This window comes from Protopterus annectens, chromosome 1.part0 (genome assembly GCF_019279795.1).
Source record: "Protopterus annectens isolate FY-2018-M chromosome 1.part0, PAN1.0, whole genome shotgun sequence".
Lineage (NCBI taxonomy): Eukaryota > Metazoa > Chordata > Ceratodontiformes > Protopteridae > Protopterus > Protopterus annectens.
The window spans coordinates 7,514,753-7,539,297 of NC_056725.1; the positions used below are offsets into that span (position 1 = coordinate 7,514,753).

Genomic DNA, 24,545 nt, shown 5'->3' on the forward strand with positions numbered 1-24,545 from the left:
TATGCCAGTGGCACTGGTGAGATCATGGGGGAGATGGTCTCAGGCTTCCGCCTTATATTGGGAACCCTAGTACTGGCCCTGCAGCAGTCTTTGCTCATGGTCTTTGACAAGGAGTCCTGCCATGACTCTGGACTCCTGGATTCCCCATCGCTGCACCCAGAAGCGCACTCCCTCTCCCCTTTCTGTCATGGTGTCTGCAAGGAGAAGCTACAACCAGTTATGAGATGTATTCCCGCCTGTTGGGTTTAAGTAGGGATGAATTCCTGCACTTTGCCATGACTGGCCAGTTTTGAAAAGGCTAAGCTATGGGAAAACCTGCTTACCGAAGGTTGGCATTGTTTAAAGGGATATACCACTGGGCACATTGAGTTAGCTAGCCTACACATTGCTTACACTTCCTAAGCTGGCCTGTGCAATGCTTAGCGTTGCTTAAAATTGACTTTGCATTATATTTGCTTTTTGGCATTGATTTATCATTCATTACATCTTATATATATGTCTGGTATCCATGATTCATGTGTACGTACACCGTATGGGGTCCTTGTGTTTAGTAGGGCACTTCAACACTCTATTACATTTACACCTCACATCTGGGTGTACTTCAGTACTCCAGTTCACATATTTATGTTATGTAGTAGGTTATAGAACATACGACTGTAAACTGATTCCTTTCACATGTTCAGTTTGATTTTACTATAGTGAGGGTTTGTTTGGTGATACCTCACTCTTATGTAATGCTGTGATGGCTTGGTGGTTAACTACTATGACTATAGTGTATAGGGTCCTGGGTTCAAGACCTGCAAGGCTGTTCATTTTGTTGCTGGGCAGAACAGCGGCTGTTGGATACAGAGTGATTAAGGCACTTTTAAGCACTTGTAAGCAGGTTTGCATGGGTAAGCAATGCTAACCTTTGGTTAAATATGCTTACAGAGAGTTAGCTTCCATATTGTTTAACCTGTGTGCGAATTGCTTACCCCTGCGCAAATGGGCTTAAACCCGCTTACTAGTGCTTACATATGCTTACTCCCGCTTACTAGTGCTTAATAGTGCTTACACTTGCTTACTAGTGCTTACTCCCGCTTACCACTGCACTGATTTAGACAGTAATATCTAATGGATCTTGGGAAGGTGGGGGATTTGGAAGCTGTATGGGGTTATCATTCATTACACATTTTACCTTCCATTTGTATCTCTGATTCCTGTTTACATATACTGCATAGGGCACATGTGATTATCGGTGGACTTTGCAACATTATGACACTGACACCTCACATCTGCATTTAATGCAGTACTCCAGTTCACAAATATATGTTATTTAGTAGGTTATGCAACTAAAATATTGGTCATAATGTGATTTGCATTGGAAAATGGAATGTGTTGCAGTGGGACTCAAACCAGGAATGCCTGCTCATAAGGCGAATGCTCTGCCCACTACACTATTGCTATACTGCTTCAATTGCATATATCTCCCTTGTTATCCTCTTCAGCCATTTAAGCTGCATTAACCATAGCTAAGAGATGGGCAAACCCATGCACCTATGGTTAGATGTAATCGGATTCATAAAAAAAAAAAATGATATGTTTATATTGTTTGTATTTACTATTGCTGTTGTACATGTGGGGGGATGTTGTTGGGGGTATGCAGACACCTATGAGCGGTCTCGCTCATTCTTTTGGGCTCTCTGCTGTTCTTCATTGCGGGGGCGTGTATATTCTGAGAGCTCTTCTGTGATGGCTTGGTGGTTAACTACTATGACTATAGTGTATAGGGCCCTGGGTTCAAGACCTGCAAGGCTGTTCATTTTGTTGCTGGGCAGAACAGCAACAAATGCAGCTTAAATGGCTGAAGAAGATAACAAGGGAGATATATGCACTCTTACATGCTCTGTGTGAGATTAAGAGCTCAGGCAGTGCACCTTCATTAATATGCATGGTGCGCTGTTGTCCTGCTCCTAAACGTCCGCTTGGCAGGACTAAGCTAGTCCTGCACAGGAGATTAGTAAATCCGGGAGTTAGTCTTTCACGATAACTTAAGTTTTCACATCCATGAATACCCTTGATATATTTCCGTTGTACTCTTTCCAGTTTACTCATGCTTGTTTTCTTATAGGATTTCCATATTGTTATTCCATACTCATGTTTGGGTCTAATGTAACTAACAAACAATGACTTCGTTATTTCTGATTTCCTAGACTTTATAAATCTTTTTATACAATCTGTAGTTTTATAACTATCATTAACCAATTGTTGATATGATTAGAAAAACTCATAGCTGAATCTACCCATATACCCAGGTCCTTAAATGGTCTACAGTTTTAATCACTGTCTGCTGTATTAAATACTCACTTTTCAATTTATGCCTACCAAATCTCATATGCTTAGTTTTTTATGTATTTAGTCAAGTTATTTTGCAGACATGCCTTATCTGTAACATATGTAATCAGTTTACCCAATTTCAGGACATCTGCATATAGACTATAGAACACCTCAGATGAAAAAGTTAGGTCTGAAAGATACAATCTAAACAAGTAAGGGCCTAAGACAGAGCCCTGTGGGACACACTGACTGTAACCAAGGATGTCACCTGTCCAGTTGCTGTTATGATACTTGCCATGTCCTATTTGTAAGCCGTGCAGCTATCCATCTTACCAAGAGTACATCAATACCTAGTTGTACTAATTTATTGATCAGTGTTATGTGTATGACCCTGTCAAATGCTGAAGTTAAACCTATATAAATGATATAACAGCACAATTTTTCATTTATAGCTGAAGAGAACAAGGACAGACTCTTGATAGTAGGTTTGTATGCAGAGAATGCTTTTCATAACTTAAAGTAGAGATTTTTTAATTTGGTTAAGATTTGGGCTACCAGACCAGTGGGCCAATTTAGTAATGAAAATCTGTGAACAAGCTGAATCTTATGTAAAGGTATCAGGATTTGTGTCAAGAATTTTTGGATTTGTGAGAGGCACCAGGCAAGGCTGTCCACTCTCACCTTTAGAGTCTGCCCTGTATAGAGAACCCCCCCCCCCACACACACAACTACAATATGAAATTGCACAATGCAAGGATACAGGTGTTATGGAAGACAGGAGAAAATTGCATTATTTGCATATGATATAATTCACTTTATGTTACTAACCCTGAGAGAAATATTCCTCAGCTATCTGACCTGTTGAGGCAATGTAATGAAGTAGCAGCATATAGCCTGAATGAGGGCAAGATAAATCTATTGTGTTAACCCAAGCCCTGATGTGTGACCCACTACAAAAGTACCCATATTTATTGGGGCATGAAAAGATGTGGTATTTAGGGATATGGATTATGAAGAAGACAAATGGGGTACAAAAATGTGTGTGGAAGAGTGAAAGAAAAATAATGAGAAAACCCAGAGTACGGGAACTGATGAATATGGATATAGAGAGCAAAATGTTAACCTTAAAGATATTTTTAGTTCTTCTGATCTTATATTTGGGGCAAGTATATTTTGAAAGCCACAAAGAGGATATGTGGCAAAGAATAAGCCGGGAGGTTAGGAAATTTATTTTGAGCAATAAGAAACTAACAGTTAAATGGGAGGTATTAATCTTACCAATGGAGTAAGGTGAATGGGTGTGCCTAACCTAAAAATATATTATCTAGCAGTGCAACATAGACTGCACTGTCTAGTTCATGTTGAATAATATAGTGAAAACTGGAAGGTTAAGGTGGAAGAGGAAAGGCTAGAGAGGGGATATAGCTTAAGAGTGGGGTTATGGAAGCTAGAGAAGAAGAAGAAAGTTATGTATAAGGGTTTGCTATTAAGGCATTCTTGGAGATAACAAGAGGTAAGAGGAAAGCAGTTGAGTTTTTATGACTAACCCCTAAACCAACTGATGCTTGTCATTGAAAACATGGAGACAACTAAGGGTAGGACTAACATACTGTGAGCAAATTGTAGAGGGAATGGGGATCAAGGAATGGGACCAAGCAAAACTGGAATTTAACATATCAGAATATAAATAACGTGCCTACATGAGGCTGACCTCTGACTTCATACTAATATTGAACAGAAGCTGGGTAACTGAAAGACAGCTAAATGATTGATTTTTTTTTTGGTTGAAACTAAGACAAGCAATGCCTTTAGGTGGAAAATAATTTATAGAGCTTATATGACTTTAACAGATGACTGTAAGGGTATAACAGAGAAGGTAAGGAAGAACTAGTCTGCTAGATTGGGTCTACTTCATGTTGTCGCAAGCTGACAATATCGAGTCTGATATTGTCGGCACGACAATATCGAAAGTGAAGAACATTGTGCAAGTAAATGGAAATCTCCATAAGGGGAGATTTCCATTTTCCTCAATGTAACACCGTCTCGGAGTTGGTATATTTAAGTGGGGTGGGGGGTGGGGGGTGTGCAGGGGGGCTTGCCCCCCCCTGCCTATGCCATTTCATTTTTTTTATTTATTTTTTTTTTTTTACGTTATTCAATGTTTTACTTAATCGATCAATAAAGTTCGACCTTTATTGATTCGATTAAGTAAACTGTGGATAACGTGATAGAGATGCACTAGATTTGGGAAATGTTATACAAAAGAAAAATAGTGGGAAATTTGTCCATCTCAAAGGTACATCACTAGATCAAGGAGATTTTGAATTTTTGCATGGTGTTATTCATGCAGATACTTTTATACACCTAGTAAGTTACAAAAATGTTCCCCCAAGCTAATGGAGAATGTTGGAGATTAAATGAGGAAACAAACTCTTGACACTTGAGATTGTCAAGGGTTAAGGCCCAGAATCAAACTGTAAGTGACTGTCATGCTATTAAGTTGGGAAGTTACACAAAAATCCTTAGCGTATATTCAGCATTTAACAACACCAGTAACATTAGCAGCAAAAAAGCTATTATTCAACTGGAAAAAAGGATAGTTTTATTTGCAGAAAGTTGACAGAAACAATTGAAGTAATAAAAAATGGAGAGTTATCAGAGAGAAACTGGAACATAGGAAAAAGACTAAGGTGGCAAGGAGACCCTGGAATAAAACAAGGGTGATGATAACTAGGCGATTAAGGCAAACAGGAAATTCAAAGGAAGGTTGTTGTTGTATTTTTTGGCTTTTCCCGGTTAGGGCTCGCCACAGCAGAACTCCGGTCCACTAATGATTGGCAGTAGATTTTTACTTACTGAGTTGCCAGCCCTGACGTACAACCATCAATGAAGGTACGCCCATTCATCCATGTCTTCACACAGAAGACGCTTTAGCTGAGAATCGAACAGGACAACATCTTATTGTGAGGCGACAACGCTACCACAGCATCAAAGGAAAGTGCTTTTGTTAATTAACTCCAGGAACTTTTAGGCATGTCATGTATTTGAGGTATGTGCGCTCCATTTTCCCAGGTTATTAACAGGTAGTTAAAGTAAAATCTCTGTCCTAACTGTGACTCAAGCCTGGGACCTTTCAAATCAGGGGCAAGCAAGCTAACCAGCATGCCAGTAATGCTACCTAAGATTAGGTGATCATAGAGACAATGATATAACCATGATATCCAAGACTGTAAATTCTTCAACTATCTTCTAGGCACACCCGTTTGTAATGATTCTGTACAGCAATACATTCTATTATGCTTTGTATTAATTAACTGTAAAACACTGGTGAAATAGGGAAGAGTTATCCTTAGCTTTACTGAAGTCCTAGATGAAATCTTGTTTGGAATATTTTATTTATTTATTTATTTTATGTTACATTTGATTACTGGGAAAGTCCGACTGGACACATGTCCATTTTCAGTAAAGGCCTGGGTAGAAAAGCTTCACAAAATCCATACAGGTTACAAAAACAATTGTGTACATCAACTAGCATAAAAGTTAACATACAATTACATACAGAGAACATAGTATATATTAGGATATGTTGTCACATTCAAGTATACATAGACATGTTCAATACATTTGTACTATTATATTACTTCAGATGGATGTCACACAGTAATTCATAGTCATTGTAAACAAATGTCTATACCTATGGAGTAATCCAGTGGTGCAGTGGTTAGCATTGTTGCCTCACAGCAAGAGGTTTACCGGTTCAATTCTCAGCTGGGGTGCCTTCTGTGCAGAGTCTGCATGTCCTCTCTGCAGTCACATTGGTTTCCTCCAGGTGCTCCAGTTTACTGTCACTTTCCAAAGACATGCAGTAGGTGGATTGGACACTCTAAATTGGCTATAGGTGAGAGTGTGTGTGTGCGTGAGTGGTGCGAATGAACTGCTGTTGCAGGGCTAACCACCTGGCAATGTAAACCTTGGCTAGAGATGATTGTCAGTGCAGAAGTGACACCTCAGCCCCATGTGCAAACTGGGAAAAGGGGTTATGGATGGATGGATCTGTAAAAAACACACGGTGACCTTTATAACACTGTCTCCATTTGCAAATCCTTTAAGGTTGTACCATATTCTCAGATTCATAATGTAGCACTAAGTTAATTGTTAGCGACTGATATTTGGAAAGGTCTTAAGTTGAGGTACTTTACGCAGATTTCTTGTTCTAATAAGCTGATTCAACTAGAGTGACAAGAAGCACTTGTAAATGTTTGTGGTAAAATTACATTCCTTATGAAAACTGTTATGTCTTTTTGAAAAATGAATGTGTTCTGTATACTATATTATATTTTGAAAAATGTAATAAATGTTAAAGAAATATCTTTCAAAACAGTGTGTGTGTGTGTGTTTGATAAAGAGTGCTTTTGACACTTCATGCCGAATAATATACTAGTAAAAAATGACAACCAAATATGAAATGCATTTTCTGTTGAAAGGCATTTCATCTTACTAGAATGCAGTACTGTAGCTTTCTTTACAATAAACAATCAAAACATGAGCTGAAAGTTTTCACTGGTAATAAAAAAGCAAGAGTTGTAAAATTTATTATATTTTAGAAGACATCTGTTTGCAAAAAAAGTAAATAGTTAAATATGAATACATGCAAAGGGTACTTACCTTTCTATAGTTTTAATAAGTGACAACAATGACTTCCTTCTCAGGTATGTCTCACTGAAAGCCATTATTTATTAGTTCCTACACAATTCTCAGGTAGTTTACAGAAATCTATGTATGTGATTGAAGATATCTGAATGTTTAAAGCGTGATGAGATCAGATAGGGACAGGGGATGTGTCACTGCATATGCACAAATGATTTGAGAATTAGCATAATAATAATGTACTCATTTGTAACTTGGGCCTTCTGGTTCTAACAACAGTTAACTTCATTCACATGTCCTTTAAGGATGTGTAAATGAGTGCCAACAATTTACCACATGATATACTCACGGCATAAAAATAAATTGTACAAAACATATGCAAGTTTGTATTTCAATAAAGTTATGAACTCCGTGATGAAATCGGTTCTAGTGTTATAATGTCAACCTTGTCCTCAACAACTTTTTTTTCTGCTTTACTTATACTTCCAATTGTCATGGTGGAACAGTGGTAGCATTGTTGCCTCACAGCAAGAGGTTCTCCTGTTTGATTCACGGCTGGAGTGCCTTCTGTGTGGAGTCTGCATGTCCTCCCCGTGGTCGAGTGGCCTCTGAAAGACATGAGTGAATGGGCGTGCCTTCGCTGAAGGTTGGGCATTGGGCTGGCAACTTGGCACCATAAAAAATCTACTGCCGGTCATTAGCAGACTGGAGTTCCGCTGTGGCGACCCCTAACCGGGAAAAGCCGAAAAGACAAACTTCCCCTTCCAAAGGACTGTACCTATCATATTAATTGTTAACTGAGAAATTCCATAAACCTCCAAAGGATAGCTACTATTCGCGAACACTTAACAGTAAAGTATAGTCACTCATATTTGCCATAGCCTATGTGGGCAGTCTGCACGTGTACTGGTTTGTTTATGCAGCATTGGTAAACTACCTTTGCAATATATTAAGGCTTTTGGTCTTGAGTTCTTATTCTGACATTCTTAATGAATGTCCCCTAAGTGCAGAGTAGTTTAAACAACAGATATGTTGTGGGCACTGAATTATTTCTAATGATCACATCGGGGATACAGAATGAAAATGTAGGCAACACTTTTATTTCTATAATTTCTGAAAACTGCCTGTGTTGCTTTGGTGACAGATGTGTAGATATCAAAATCAACAAACATTTAAGAAATGTAGAGCTTTATGTCTAAGTTTACCAGACATAGTAATGAAGCCAGTATTAAAGCAAATTAATGATAAATGAAAAGGTGCAGTTCTTGAGTTCACTGTTTTCATATAAAAATTAAATATCTTCAACCTGTACACTTTAATATCAAGTTCATGGTTTAAGTAATGTCAGCCCAGGTTGGAAGGTTTGGAGACAAAACCAGAGAGGCTAGATTACATTGGTTTGGACGTGTGTTGAGGAGGGATGTAGAGTACATTGGGAAAAAGATGCTAAGGATGAAGCTGCCAGGTAACAGGAAAAGAGGAAGGCCTAAGATAAGGTTTATGGATGTGGTGAGAGAGGACATGCATGCGGTTGGTGTGACAGAGCAAGATGCAGAGGACAGGAAGAAATGGAAACAGTTGATCTGGTGTGGCAACCCCTAATGGGAGCAGCCGAAAGAAGAAGAAGAAGGTTTAAGTAACATATCACCTACCATTAAGGAACATCACTTGCAGTAACAGTTCCATGCTGAATGAGGATATTAGTTTGGAAAGACATATCATTGCTATAAAGATATCATTGAATGTTGTTTGAAAATAATGACACACAGAAATTGTCACCTTGCACATAGGTCAATCATACAAAATTTGAATTAGATCTGCAAATGGAAAAATGGAGGTCAGGGCATGACTCAGAAGATTTGCAGAACAAAACATGGAAGAGTAGCAACTGGTGGCAAAGCAGTCTTTTGCTTTTTAAGGTTCATAGGTTAGTACTAGGCTATTGCGAGCCATTTTAAGCCTACCCAATTATCCCCTGTGAAATTCAAACCCTGTACCTTGTGCTTATAAGGCAAACACCTTAACCATTAGGCCACCCTCCCAACCAACCAAGCTAAGACAAAATACATAGGTAGTATATAGTCTGACATTTCACAACTACTTAGCAGTTATTTGTGAGAAGTTTCATTACTCATATATGCAAATAAGCTAAGCGCAGGTTATTAGTGCTGGATAAGAAAAAGTGAAGGCATTTTGAAAAAACATGCCTGTTTATGGCAATAGCATAAAGTACCTAAAGATAAGCATTAAGTAGATATGAAATACTACGTGAAAGCCACAGGCTTCATATGTATTCAGATGTTGCAGACAGAAGCAGCTATGTGCAATCAATCTAGAAAAAACTAAGGCAAGCAGTGGACTGTACAGCTTTTATTATTAATATTCTTTTAAAAAAGGGTTCACAGTGTTATATATAGGGGTATCCTTATGTGGATACCCTATTGGCTACTTTTAATAATAGAAAGGGGAACACAGGAAAAATTGGAAAAGGGAGACACAGCAAAGAGAGAATCACAGAAAGAAAACATCAAGAAGGTTATGCTGGAGGAAATAAGAGAGGGGCGGAATAGAGTAGTGTGGGTGGGAAATAGTTAAGGGGGTGTAGGAGAAAGGATAAGGTAAGAAAAGTGGAGGAGGTATCAACAGGAATCCCAGTCCACAGAGCTTCAAACAGTTCCACTGCCAGAAGGTGGTGCAGTGAAGGACCCTGAAGTTTTTTGTGTATGACAGTGGTCCTTTTTTCAAGTGCAGTAATGAAATAAGGGATCAAGACATGGGAAGGACAACTTCAGGCATGAGGAAAATTGCATTCTCATGTCAGCCTTTAAGACTGTTTGGGAAAGGCAGAGCCCAAAAAAGCTGAGAGAACAAAAGCCTGGAATCAAATTGGCCTAGAGTTAATTCAGTCGGTGGAAGAAATTGCACATTAAGACAGGAAGAGGGAAAATTATATGGTAGAACATGCTAGAATTGAGATGAGGCAGATTACAATTGCCCAAACCAGTATGGGGGTGGGGTGGGTGGTGGTTTCAACAATTGTCCCATTAAAGTCAGATGAGGAATACCTCCTCTCCATCTGTGAGGATGTCTATAACACAGAAGATGATGCCAGTGGAATAATCAGAGGTGGTGTGGACATCGGGTGTTACCAACACTTGTCTGCTCAGGGAGGTTGGTTTAAAAACAGTAACATATTTATATAGAGGGCTGAATGTTGGCATGGCATGATTACATTGAACACGTGGCAATTGCTATTAATAGGTGAACCTTCCACATCTACACAGAATGACAACGAAGACAGTAAGCATTGTAATTGTCCACCACACCTCATCAATAAGCATACAGCAGTGTATGCTATTTCTTTATTAGTAATGTTTTCAAATAATTTTTAAAGGTTCAGTAGCTGAAACAAAAATTCCACTATACCAATAAATTTGGAGGATATCAGTAGCAGAATGGCTGTTGAAGATGATGATTACATAATTATATTCATGAGGCAGCCGGAGGAAAGTGGCACACAGTCCCCAAGGTTAATGGTAGGATCTCACACCTTAGAAGTCTGCAGGAAGTGATAATGCATCACAAAGTCAAGCACATGCTGACATTACACTCACGCTTGTACAGGAAGAAAACCCATGAACCTCTACTCCTGTATCTCCAACTCTAGATGAACAATTTTAGGATGCTGGCAGAAATTCAGAGGTAACAGTATCCACAGTGACATATTTATGAAGTGGAGGTAGGCCAGGAATTTGTTAAAGCCGCCCCATGAAACGTAGATGGCATAGGCTGCCCAGCAGCAAATATGCCTTGACATTGTTAGGGTTCCTAGCACTGCCACAGAGTCAGCTGGGAATGATCAGAGTCCTTCAGAGTATGTGTGAGAATCAGCACTTGTTGGAACTAGCAGAGTGAAAGGATAATGCCATGATCACACTGATGAGTATTATGGTGGTACACCAAGCATCCATAAGCTGTCTGCTTTCATACACTATGTAGGACTTACCAGGCTCAAGCCAGAGTCAGACTTAGAAGGGGAAGAAGATGGGTTACTGTCTGGACATGTGGGGGTAGATAACATGAGACTAAAAGTGCTTCTAAAGAAACTACTGTAATCAGTCATGGGGAACCAGCAGAAGAGATTTCATGCAGGCCATGTCAGTGTTTATCTACACCTAGGTCCCAATCATGTTCCTACAGTGCTGTCAGACTGGTGTCTGCAGGATCACCTGCATCAAGCAGGTCACAACACTGGACCAACTCACCATTTAACTGTCATGCCCCTCTTCAAAATCACTTGCACCATAACCTAGCCTAGGTTTAGGAGATGTGCATAATTAATTTGGCCTTAACCTACTGTGATTCCAGTGTGACATTTCTGTTACTTACAATTTGACCTTCATAAACAAAGGTCAATGTTTAACTCAAAAGGGAATAAGTTATTAAAATCTATGACAATATGGGTCTGGGACGGGAACGTGTGTTGGTGTCTTTTGCAGCTACATTTTGATTTCTCACTGGAGTCATGAGCCATAGCTACAGTGGATATCTAGCATCACATGAAAGACAAAAAAAAACGCAAATAGATAGAGAGAGAAGGCTGGGGGGTGTGTGGAATGGCATAATGATTAAGGTGTTTGCCTTACAAACACAAGGTAGAGGGTTTGATTCTCACCTTTAAAAGGGAAACTGGCTAGGCATAAAATGGGTCATGAGGGCATCTAACCCAGTTCATACCTATGAATCATTCTATGACAGCAAATTAAAAGTGAAAACTTGTTTAGTATTCAGCAATACATTTTATGATGAATATCTACTTAAATACAATACTTACCAACATTTTATTTAACATTTGTTAACTGGGAAAGTCCGACTTGGAACAAAGCCAATTTTCAGCGGAGGCCCAGGGAGAAACACTCCAGATGCATGTCTTTGTACTGTAGGAGGAAACCGGAGTTCCTGGAGGAAACCCACATGAACACAGGGAGAACATGCAGACTCCACACAGAAGGCACTCCAGCCGAGAATTGAACCAGATAAACTCTTGCTGTGAGGTGACAAGGCTACCGCTGCACCACTGCGCCATCCTGATGATGACCAGTGTGTATCCTACCATGCAGGAAAAGCCAGTAGAGTGAGCTAGTGTGCCAGGATGCTGGGCAGAGAGGTTGGTGATGAACCCCCCCATGCATCACACACTACCTAGCATTTGATGGAATGGTAGCCCTTAATATTGCAATACCACTCAACCCATGTACCAGAAGGGGCACTAATTGCAAAATGGGTGCAACCTATCACACTGAGTACCTTAGGGAAAAGTGATGCCTATAAAAGGCACCCACAATCCTGGCTCTGTCCTGAGGTGGTATCGGGAAATAGATGTACCGATCCACATGTGCCAAGAGTACATACAGAAAGTGCTGCAGTATCCTGGAGACAGAAGCCTGTGAGATCCCCAGCATGTCTCCAGTCTGTCTCTGTAAGGTAAGCATAGCAAGTATAGTGAGGGCTATACGTACCTTAATATCCACAGGGATAGGAAGTCCATGCATTCCTCCAGTACCCCTAGGAGGGTCATACATACTCACTATGACCTTTTAATATCCTATCTACTCTGAACCTATCAAGTACGTCCTGATTATCATAGTTACAGTGAATTATCCTCTGCCTATATCTGTTCTTGACTTCCAAGCATCACTGGGTGCAAGAGATTTTGGTTTGGCCCAAGACAAGCAGCGCACACTGGGAAATATCAAGGCTAGCATTACATGACAGCATCTTCATGAATTGCAAAGTAGATAAGATTGGCGACATTCCCCCTTTATATAATGTATTTGTGGAAAAGTGGGGAAAAATTCAATATGAATCAGAGTATGAATCACAGAAAGGTAAGAGAATGCTTCATTTGTGTGTTGGGTTACATCATTCCTCACCGACATCTCATTGTGTGTTCATTTGCTTAGACTTATTCGCCAGTGCACATTAGTATAAGTGGCCTCTTTGAATTGTGGCTAAGCTGCACTCATTCATTGCCAGCATGGAGAGCCTTAACCCATCTGCATAATGACTATGAAAACCACCCCATGTGTCTTGCTTTTTATAACAAATGTGAAATGTCTTTTATTGATGTCAAAATATCAGTATGGAGCTGAAACAACAGCAATCCCAAATAATTCTATTTTGTAAATTTCCCACAAAGTATTGAAAATTGCAATTGTTAAGAGGTTATATTAGAAACATTAAAGGCAGGATCAAAAGCATGTGGAGGCTTACTATATTTATATTGCAAACAAAGATTTGAAACATTATACCAATAAATGCATATGCCTGACTTTGTTATTCATCAGTTATATGGAGACAAGCATTTCTAACACTCCTCTTATAGCCCTAACTCAAGAGCCCTGGCATTAGGAGTACACAATCACATTCTGCAATGACTGTATGAGCTCGCATTTTCAAGCAAAACTGCACAATTATAGCAAGATTGTTTATGAGGCAGATTCCATAGGCTGTGTGTAGTAAACATAGACTTAATATATTGAAAAGTGGGAAAGCAATCAGCAACTATTCAACTATATAAATGGTAATTATCAATCATCTTAGTCAAACCTTGGAAATAAAAGACACACGCACCTTACACCAGTCCTACCCCTAAATACACACACTTTCCCTCAGCCCTATCCCTAAATACACACACCTTACACTAGCCCTACCCCTAAATACACACACCTTACACTAGCCCTACTCATAAATAGACACACCTTACACTAACCCTACCCCTAAATACGCACACCTTACACTAGCCCTACTCATAAATACACACACCTTACACTAACCCTACCCCTAAATACGCACACCTTGCACTAACCCTACCCCTAAATACACACACTTTACCTTAGCCTTGCCCCTAAATGCACATACCTTACCTTAGCCCTATCCCTAAGCTTATATCTATCCCTAACCCTATCTCTAATACTGCCTTAGACACACACACACACACACACACACACACACACACAAAAACACTTGAGGAATACAGAAGAATGTGTTACTTCCAAGCCTAGATTTTCTGACAAATTCACAGTTCTGACTTGCATGATCCTGTGGTTACAATTGTTCCTTTAAGTAGACTGAAGTTTGATCTCCTGAAAGGGACATTCTTTTTGTATAATAGATTTTAGTCTTGCTCTGCTTTGGGTTCGGGGACATATTACATCTGTCATGTCTATAAAGATGGATGCTGTTGTTGAACTGCTTCACAAATCAGCAAGCCAATCAATTTTATCCTTCCTTCTGCCCCTATTGCCTTTCATTATTAAGACTTAGATTAACTGTTCTCTTCAAAGTGCAACATCACATTTACTGCTGAAAGCCGCTGCTTACAGGGGTGCCTGTGAGATCTTTGTTAAGCATCAGCTCTTTGCTCAAATAATGGAAATGATTAGATAAAAGTAATAGAGATTAAAGTATAGAGAAATGAACAGGTGCAATATCTTCTTTCTGCACAGGTCACTATCCTTTGTTGTTATATGTGTAAGCAGCAACACATGATGATAGTTGTACTGAACATATACTACTGCAAACCCACAGTGTTGTAAGGCCTCATTTCAGCCTTACATCCCTTGGTGGGCAATATCATCTATGACATTTCCCCACATTCTGGCATATTTTATTCCACTTAGGAACTAGTATGATTATTTAATATGCAATTGTATTGTTGGGGACACTGGTGGTTTTATTTCTTATTTATGAAATATGAATATGCAAACTCCATGCAATGACTGGACATCAGGACTGAACTACAGAGTCTGGAACTTGAGAAACAAAGATCTTACCATTAAACAACTATGGTGGCCATGCATGCTTAATATATTTTACATGCAGATTACCTGATTTTCTGAGGCCATTTAAAAAACTGAATGTCACATGCAAAATAAATAAAAGTAAGTAGCACTTAGATTTATGGTGAAACATGATACATCAATCTTAAAATGACTAGACTGGTGATGCAGAGCAGTGGAATGTGGAACAGCATGCCTAAATATAATTTAAACCATCCATCATTTACTTCTTTATCTATTCAACTTGATGTGTTTTCTCCCCATCCACCCCTGACATGCCACATACTGGGTCACACATACTCCAATGCTCTCTGACTCCGCCACATACTGAGTTACACATACCCCAATGCTCTGTGCCTTTGGCACATACTGGCTCACAACATGACAAGATCCCATTACCAGGTGAGTTCACAGCTATTTGAGAGTGCATTGTCCTGTGACTAGGGATAGAAGTGCTCCATGTCTAGCCTTCATTACACATTTTAGTTATTAATTATGCCTCAATACCTTACATGCTGAGTGACACAGCTGGTTGGGTGTGCTTGTAGGAATTGGAGGAGCCATATACACATCCATGGTGATGTGCTCCGCTAAGGGCCTTTGGTATTCAATGAATACCAAGCACCAGGACCCATGACCTAAGCATGATTCTGTCTTTTTGACAGAAGCAAGCAGGTTCTCTCTAGTTGAATTTAAGCAACCAGCATAAGATTTAGAATTTTATCACTCTATCCCCAGAATCAAAAGCACATATATGTTTAAGGGAAAAATGAAATAATGCTATGAGGTACATAAATGTTTAGTTAACGCTCTCCCTCTAATAGATTTATTTTGAGTTTGTACTCTAACTTTGAATGTGCATTTCTTTAGCTTTCTAAAAAATGAGTTTATCACCTCACAGTTTGAACAAATGTTCATATCTATAGAACTATAACTGTTATTCGAAAACTGTAAATGGCAAACTATGAAGCACAAAGTAACCTTTACAGTGGTTGTATTCATTCAGTTCTAGGATTTTATAAGCCACAATAAACAATTCAATATGAGTTTTGTAATATTGTATTGATGGCTCATGATACCTTGGTAACTGTTCAAACAATGCATACACAATACCTGCAGTATTTTCTTCCAATAGCTGTGAGGTTTCATATGAGGCTAAGCAGTTCTGTCTGTGTAACTTGATTATTGAGATAATTAAAGAAATACGAAAATTATTGTAATACAAATAAACAGTATACAAATAATATTCAATATCTTTTTATCTGTTCTAGACAGAGGTCAAATATCAGCACACCTTGTACTAGCCATTGTGGAATATTTAAGATGACAGCCTTCATGCAGAATAGTTTTGGAACTATTAATGCAAAATATGAACAAGCAATATTTGATACCTAGAGGTGTTTTTAGGATGTAACTGCAGAAATGCCTGGAGGTGTCACTAGGCTGTAATGAATTAAAACAGCCTTCTTCAGGGATCTAATCTTGAGTTACATCCTTGTAAATACATGAATCAAATAAATAAACTGTTTCTTCCAACAAGATAGTTTCTTTAGAAAACATTATTTATTTATTTACTATTTATTTAATTCAGATTTCTCTACGAGAAATAGACATAAATTTGATTCAAATATTCCATTCAATTTCTGAAGAGATCAAGGAACTTCAATATGATTTGTCAATGAAGCCATGGGAGATGGAGGAAATTGAAAATGATGGCTCTCTGTGTCTTTACGTTCAAGAAGTTACAATAGAAGCATCTGCAGAACCCCAGATTTCCAACTCAGATACTAGAGATCTATGGAGAGAAGTTTTTGAAATTACTATGTGACTACATTGTGTTTTTCCACAGCAATTTGTTTCCTTGCTAAACATATTCAAATAATGAGGTATCTGTACCTAGACAGATATAGGTATACATATACAGTATAGTTCCTTTTTCAGGACTATCATTTCTCTGCAGTTTAGACATAGTACAGCTTTGATTAATGAGCTAACTAACTGAGGCAAGTGTGTCAATGAGGAGACTGTAATGTTTTTAAGATCAACTCACAGCAGGTCTGGCTTAGAGATTTAACTTTTATGGCTTGAAATTATCTACTGTATCCAGTCCCTGAGTTGATTTTGTTTGGTACATAATCTATACCCAACTGCCTTATTTTCATGTAGTAAAACTTGAGTCTATATTAGAACACCAAACTTTCAATACTTCAAGTGTTCTAATATTGAACCCTAGTCAACGAAAATTTAAAACATCGAACATACAGAACAGCAAATTTTTTCCTAGGGAAAAAATCGCTGTTACAAAACACATACACACAACACAAGCAGACCAAACAAACAGCAAATCACACACATACACCTAAACTCTTACACCTAACCCTACACTAAACTATACATGCACCACTAACTATCCACTTACCTTAACCCAAACCCTAACCCTAAGGTCCATCACTATTGCACAGTCACCTCACCCACGCCCTAACCCTAACTCACCTACCCCGCCCTAACCCTCACGTCCACACAATCGCACACTTACCTGACCCATGCCCTAACCCTAACTCACCTAACCCACCCTAACCCTCACGTCCACACAATTGCACACTTACCTGAACCCGATCGTAACTTTCCACCACAGTGCTGAAAATACCGAAGCAAGAGAAACGGACAACCAAATTCTTTCCCTAGGAAAAAATTTGGTTTTCTGTTTCTTTGATATTTTCAGCGTTCACTGAAAACGGGTCGATATTAGAACACTCAAAGTTTTGAAAGTTTGGTGTTCTAATATAGACCTGTAGAACTCATATTATTTATAAACAGATCATTTTATTAAACAATATATACTGTAAACAGGTACATGAGGTGAATCTGCTTCTGCTTTTATAGTTGGCAATAATTAAAAAAATAACACAGCACTGGCATGGCAGCAGTAAGTTATATGAAACTGTGGATTTTAATAAGGAAACCATGCTACATTGAAACATACTATAAAAATAACATCTGACATTTCCAGGGAACAGTCTTTCTGTCTGGTGGCCTGCATTAGTCCCATCAGGTTGATTTGTAAAGAAATTGTTTGCTTGCTAATGTCCTGATTTCCTCATTAAGAAGATGGTCTTAACAATAAAGCTTCACAATAAGTATGACAGGAGCTTGACTGAGGAGTGCGGGTGTGTACTAACAACTGTCCCTCATATAGGTCATATGTAAACTTTGTTTTACTACTTTGACAGGGAAACAGCAGATACCTCAAGGTTTTAAATAGGAAAATAAAAACTCATTCATTCTCTGCACAACTCTTTCTGTTAGCATTTTATTTACTGATTTTTTTTTTTTAGTGAGCAGGAAGGTCTACTGTCAGATTAAATCCAGATTTCAGTGACCTGGAGAATGCACAATGTGGTAGAATGTGTCACACAGTGTCAGCCAACCCCATGTTACCTTCACTCCTACACTAGTCTGTTCATGGACTCACTGGTCTAAACCCATTTCACCTGCACAAACTAAACATGTACCAGAATAGCTACATTTGCACCTGGTTACCATGGTAGGACACACTACTGCTCATTCTTACACATCCTATACTTTGTGGAGTTTAGTCAATGCTGTGTCTTTCGGCTTTTCCCAGTTAGGGGTTGCCACAGCGGAACTCCGGTCCGCTAATGATTGGCAGTTGATTTTTACATGCTGAGTTGCCGGCCCTAACGCACAACCTTCAACGAAGGTACACCCATTCATGCATGTCTCCACAGAAGATGCTCTAGCTGAGAATCGAACGGGACAACGTCTTGCTGTGAGGCGACAATGCTACCGCAGCACCACCACCACAGATTGTGGAGTTTAGTCAATAGTTGTCGGTAATACGGTTAAAATACATTCACAAACTACTCTGTAGAACAGATTGACCAGTCCTGTCTGAAAGTAATACGTGGCATAATACTTAGTATTAAACTGGATCTTCTCTTGGGAAGCTAATAAGTGTTCACAAAACAAGAAATAATTTTGGTGGCACTCACTGTTGTTTTTGTTGAGAATCTCTGGCATAATGTCCCTTACGAGTCAAGGTTTATCCCTGGGAGACAAGCTCAAGCTTTTAAAATAGTACAACAAATCTTTTAACTTAGTGGAACTGTAAATGTGATATAACCTCATCCAAACATAGTACAACTTACCTAAATTAGTTTTAACTAACCTAATACTGATTTTAGAAGCTCTGTTTCAATGCTTTCTGCTTTTCCAGTATTCAACATCCGCTAATAAATTACTGGCTCATTTGACTGGTATCTAAACACTGGGATTTCAGAATTTCAGAATATTTGTGTTTGGGTGATGGATCAAAATATTGTGTGTGATGCATATTACTAACAGTTTGGCACAGTCCTAATTCACAACACTGTATGGTATGCAGAACATAAACTTCGGACTCTCCACGTTTTAAAATAGATGCAAAACGATTTATTAGTGTTTTTATATAACACTGTATGGTACTAAGACTTAAGTCTTCTAAGAACATCTGTTTTTTCTTGTAACAGTTTGGACAACAATCCCATTGTATTACTATGAAGCTATTTGTTATATTTAACAGTACTTTAGAGGCTATTCGCAGGTTCATAGTAAGTAGTAGTCCATCAGTCTTCAGATGGTTTTAAGCCTAAACAATAACATATATTCAAAAGTTTCCTCCATACTCAAGGAGAGTAACACAAGATAGACCAAGGGAGAATTTGAGGTTGCATAGCTAATTATCTAGGTTTACTTTGATGTTTATGAAGGTTTAGTTCCTTTAACCTGGTATTCGAAAAAACATTTATTCTGTGAATGAATAGAAAGTAAAAGAGGTTTGGATTTTTCATGGCTTAAAAGGCTAGGAATAGATTGCCAGGATGAAGGCTATAAGAAACTAGGTACAGACAAAGGAGTGCCACTCTTTCTTGATAACTAGGATTTTTGAGGTCTTGGAGGTTTCTAGTTAGAGATATCTGAAGCCTCTCAAGCTAAGAGAAAAGTTTACACAAACACACACAAAAAGGGTCATTATATTCAATAATGGGTCTGATGAGTTATGAGTTAAGGGGGATTAAATCTTCTTTGGGTCTAGAGGTGATGCCTTTGCAAATTATTATCTACTGTGGAGACATGGTTAAAAGATAAGGAATTATCAACAAGAATGCCTAGATTTCTTATGACAGTGTCTGAATTAAGGAGTGTGCCAACAATATCATATAGGAAACTGTTTTGTTTACCAAAATTAACTATACTACATTTTTTTCATATCTAACTGGAGACCATTGTCCTTGTCCCAGTTGTTAACAAGGTCTAACCCATACCAAAGAAATTCTGAGTCAGTGAATGATTGAATAACCATTCTTAATTTACAGCCATCTGCAAACTTAGATAACTATAGGCCAGGACCGTTGGCATGAAAGTCTGAGAAACAGATACCAAATATCTATTTAGATGGAGAAGATGATAAAATCAGCAAGCAAAGGACAGTAGTATTGCTGGAACGGAATTCATCCTCAAGTCTTGGTGAGTACCTTTATGAAGTCAACCCTGTTTTTTTACAAAATCTCACCAAGACGACACCAATATATAGATTGCATTTTATATAGATATATCATGAACAGGAGTAGGTTAAAAATAAAAACGACAGCTTGGTGCACGAGTCCCAAGACAAATGAGTGCTCAGTCCTGGTGGTGCACTGATGCCAGGACAGGAAAAAATGACAGTTTAGAATCCAGAAGACATGGAAAGATTCCTACAATGGGGTTAATCCTGGTGCAGGGGGAGGATGCCCCCCATTGTAGAAGGAAGCAGTAGTGCACAAAAACTGACAGGTCAAAATAAGATAGAGTTGGCTATTGAGGATAAGAAAGAAAAACATTATATATTGTTATTATTATGCAAGAAGCCCAACATTTCCAGATAGAAGATATTCAAAAAGATTAAGAGAGAAATTAGAGGAAAATTGCACAAGAAAAACTGTCAAATTTTTCAAATGCAAATTTGTGTTCAATAATATAACAGATTCATGAAAAACATTATATAGATCAAGAAACTTTGGGCTGTTTGGAAAGAGAAGTGACTGAGAAAGTGTAAAAATGTAAAGCACATAACCTAGAGATTTTTGAAAGGTATAAAAAGAAACACTGACATGGGAAAGAGAAAGAGTTTGGATATGGTGTAATATTTATGCAAAGGAGAAAGCCAAATCAATACAAAGAAAGCGGTTCCAAAGATATTTGCAGAGAAATACAGGCAAAAGCACTCAAATATGGAAACTTTTTACAATACAAAAACTAAGATCACAAAAGGGAAACATAGAAATGATTAGTAATGTAGAAATTAAACAAATAGAAGCTGGCATTATGGAATACCTGAAAAGTGAATGATTTAGTATAGAAACTTTAACATGGGTTATGTTACAGCATGATAAAATAATGAGTCTCCAAAGTAAGGAGAAACAGGTGGAGCGAGAGACATCTGAAGAAGCAATATGGACAATATTTATGCAAACAAGAAAGTAAAACTAATCAATACAGAAAAAGCAGCACCAAAGATATTTGAAGAGAAATACAGGCAAAGGCATCCAGATATGGAAAATCTTACAATACAAAAAATAAGAAAACAAAGGGGGAAGTAGAAAAGAGGATTAGTAATGGAGAAGTTAAAGAAATAGAAAGTTAAGTTTTGGATTATGCTGTGAAGTGAAGGATTTAGTTTAGAAAAATCCAACACTGATAATGTCACAGCATGATGGAACAGTGAGTCCCCAACTTAAGGAGAAGACATAACACACACACTCAGGTCACTCCATAACAAGTACAAGTATGACTCTGTCATTGTCCATGTGGGTGTGAATGATCTGAGATGCACCTCCCTGGACTACATGAAAAGAGACATGGTAAAGCTCTCAAATTATGTGGCTCAGGCAGGTATGACACTAGCCCTGAGCAATATCCTACCATCACCCAGAATGATACCACAGTACAAACAAAAAAAATGACTGACTTCAAAAATTGGCTAAGAAACTGCTGTCATTTTAAAGGGATCCAGTATCTGTCTGCTTGGGATGACATGACTGACAGACCTCAAAGCTTTGCCAGAGAAGGTCTGCATCTGTCACCCCTGGGTTTCCGGGTACTGGCTAATGCTCTTGCCACCCCTATACTGCCTTTTTAGGAGGTGTTCCAAAGACCAAATTACCACCATAACAGCTATAAATAAATGCAATCTGAGTGTTATGTTGCTTAACGCTAGAAGTCTAAATCTCAAGATGCACTCACTCGAAGCACTCCTCCAAATGGAGAACATTGACATTTGTGCTGTTTAAAGCAGCAAAAAGCACCCCCTGCACTACCAGGCTATAACTCATTTCACACCTTTTGGCTCTGAAACATGGACCAAAGCTCCAGAGGCAATGGTGTCTCCATATTCATAAAGGATATGCACACCTCCAGACTAGTATCCCAGCATAATGCATCTCAGATACTTCAGGTACAAATAACATTGGGTAAGACTGCGATCCAGGTCATAGCCTGCTATAGGTCCCCAACCATGTACCTACACTCTCACTCCATGTTCTTAAGCACCCTGGAATCTATCAAGGCCCAACCCAACACTCTCATACTAGGAGACTTCAACTACCCCTCCATCAACTGGGAAAACTATTCAAGCACCAATACACTGGCCCAACACTTCCTGGAATTCATCAGTTCCTATGCCCTGGACTAGCTCATTCTGACCCCCACTAGAGGAAGCAACATCCTTGACCTGGTTATTACTAACATGGACGACTGTTGTTCTACACCAATAGTCAATCCCTCCCTGGTCAGATCCGACCATAAACTAAACACCATGGAAATCCACACCTCACCCACACCCCTCGCAAAGGTAACCACCTTGAAAAACTTCTCCAAAGATGACTTTGGACTCCTAAAAACTGAGGTGGCTAACTTCATGGCACCCATTTCAATAGAAAATAGCTGCATGACTGCCGAATCATACACCAATGCACTGTACAAACATGTACATAAATGCATGGAACTAGCCATACCCAACAGAACCAAGATGCTCTCTTCCAAAAAAAGGAAGTCAATCTGGTGGTCCCCTGCCATCAATAAACTCTACAACAGAAGGAAGAAAGTGTTGCAGAAAAAGGTGGAGTCCCAAGACTGGAAAAACTCCCTTATTAGCCTCAACAAAAAGTTGAGTTCCCTCATCAAATCCTCTAATGCCAGCTATGAAGGCAGAATTGCGGCAGACACTAAAAACAACCATAAAGCCTTTTATAGTTATATCAAGAACCTCCACGGTAATACCCAGATGTGCTCCAAGTTACTGCACAATGGTATCTCCTATACTGAGCCAACAGATATTGCCAACATACTGGCTCCCCCAAAGGACCAATCACAATACTGGAAGAATGCCAGGCACCCAGCATTACTGCAGCCCAGGTTAAAGCTGCATTGTCCAAAGCCAAGAATACAGCTTCCATGGGACCCAATAATATCCCTGGCTGTGTTCTACATGAACTACAAAGCGAACTGGCACCACATCTGTGTGCCATGTTCAGTTACAGCCTCACCTCAGGCTTTGTCCCTACCGAATGGCGCACTGCTACAGTCATCCCTCTCCATTAAGGGGGAGCAAATACAGACCCTGAGAATTATCACCCCATTAGCCTGATGAGTCTGATATGTAAAGCTAGGGAGTGCATCATCATGGACATGATTAACAAAGATATAGGAAATCTCCAAACTCTGGACCCCACACAGTTTGGCTTTGTGAAAGGGAGGTCATACCTGCTCAACCTGGTTGACTTCTTTGAGTCAGTCACCAGGGCTATGGATGAAGGTAAGGCAGTGCATACAGCCTACCTCGATCTGGCCAAGGCCTTTAATACCATTCCTCACTCGGGAATTATTGATAAATTCACCAAACTAGGCATCAGCCCCTATATCACTAGGTGGGTTGCAAATTGGCTCACAGATAGAACACACAGTGTGAAAGTAACAAACTCCAAGTCAGACTGCTGACCAGTCGCGAGTGGAGTCCCGAAGGGATTGGTCCTGGGTCCTCTCCTATTCTGCATCTACTTCTCAGAAGTCCAGGCCAACACAAAGAGACTCTGGCTGACTGAGTTCACAGATGACTGCAAGCTTGGAGCCATTATTAACTCCATAAGTGATGCAGACATCCTACAGAAAGGCCTCACTGAGACCAATGACTGGTGTTGACAACCATGACCTTAAGCTTAAAGCCAAAAAATGCGTTGTCCCCTTTGGTAAAAACTCATTTCCCACTAACTACCACATCAATGGGAGCCCACTGAAAGTGTTATAAGAGATTTGGGGACGCAGGTTGACAGCAACCTCTCCTTCAACCACCACAACTGCCACTGTGGTCAGAAAGTCCTTCTATGTGGCACATCTCATTACCAAGGGTTTTGCATCCAGGAAGAAAGAGGTCATCATCTCTCTCCCTACTCTTCCCTCATTAGACTAATCATCAAGTATAATGCCCCATTTGGCATGTAACTCACTAGACACCTGCAACAGCTGGAAAGGCCACAGAAGTACCTTACAAAGAGGATCCTAGGCATTAAACACATGTCCTACATGGACAGACTCAAAAGACTCCAGCTATTCTCTGTCTCATATCACTTACTTAGAGGCGATCTCTGCTTGTCTTTCAAAGCCATGTCTGACCTAGCTCTGTTAGAAACACTACATCTAAAGAAA

At 39.2% G+C, this 24,545-nt stretch overlaps 1 long non-coding RNA gene across 1 annotated transcript in view; it reads left to right on the plus strand.

Annotated features, from left to right (window-relative positions):
• LOC122801195 overlaps positions 1-17,053 on the plus strand; it is a 205,177-nt gene extending 188,124 nt beyond the window's left edge. Inside the window, exon 3 of the long non-coding RNA XR_006364675.1 lies at positions 16,396-17,053. This is a non-coding gene — a long non-coding RNA (uncharacterized LOC122801195). The remainder of the gene's footprint in view (positions 1-16,395) is intronic.
• Positions 17,054-24,545: the final 7,492 nt, after the last annotated feature.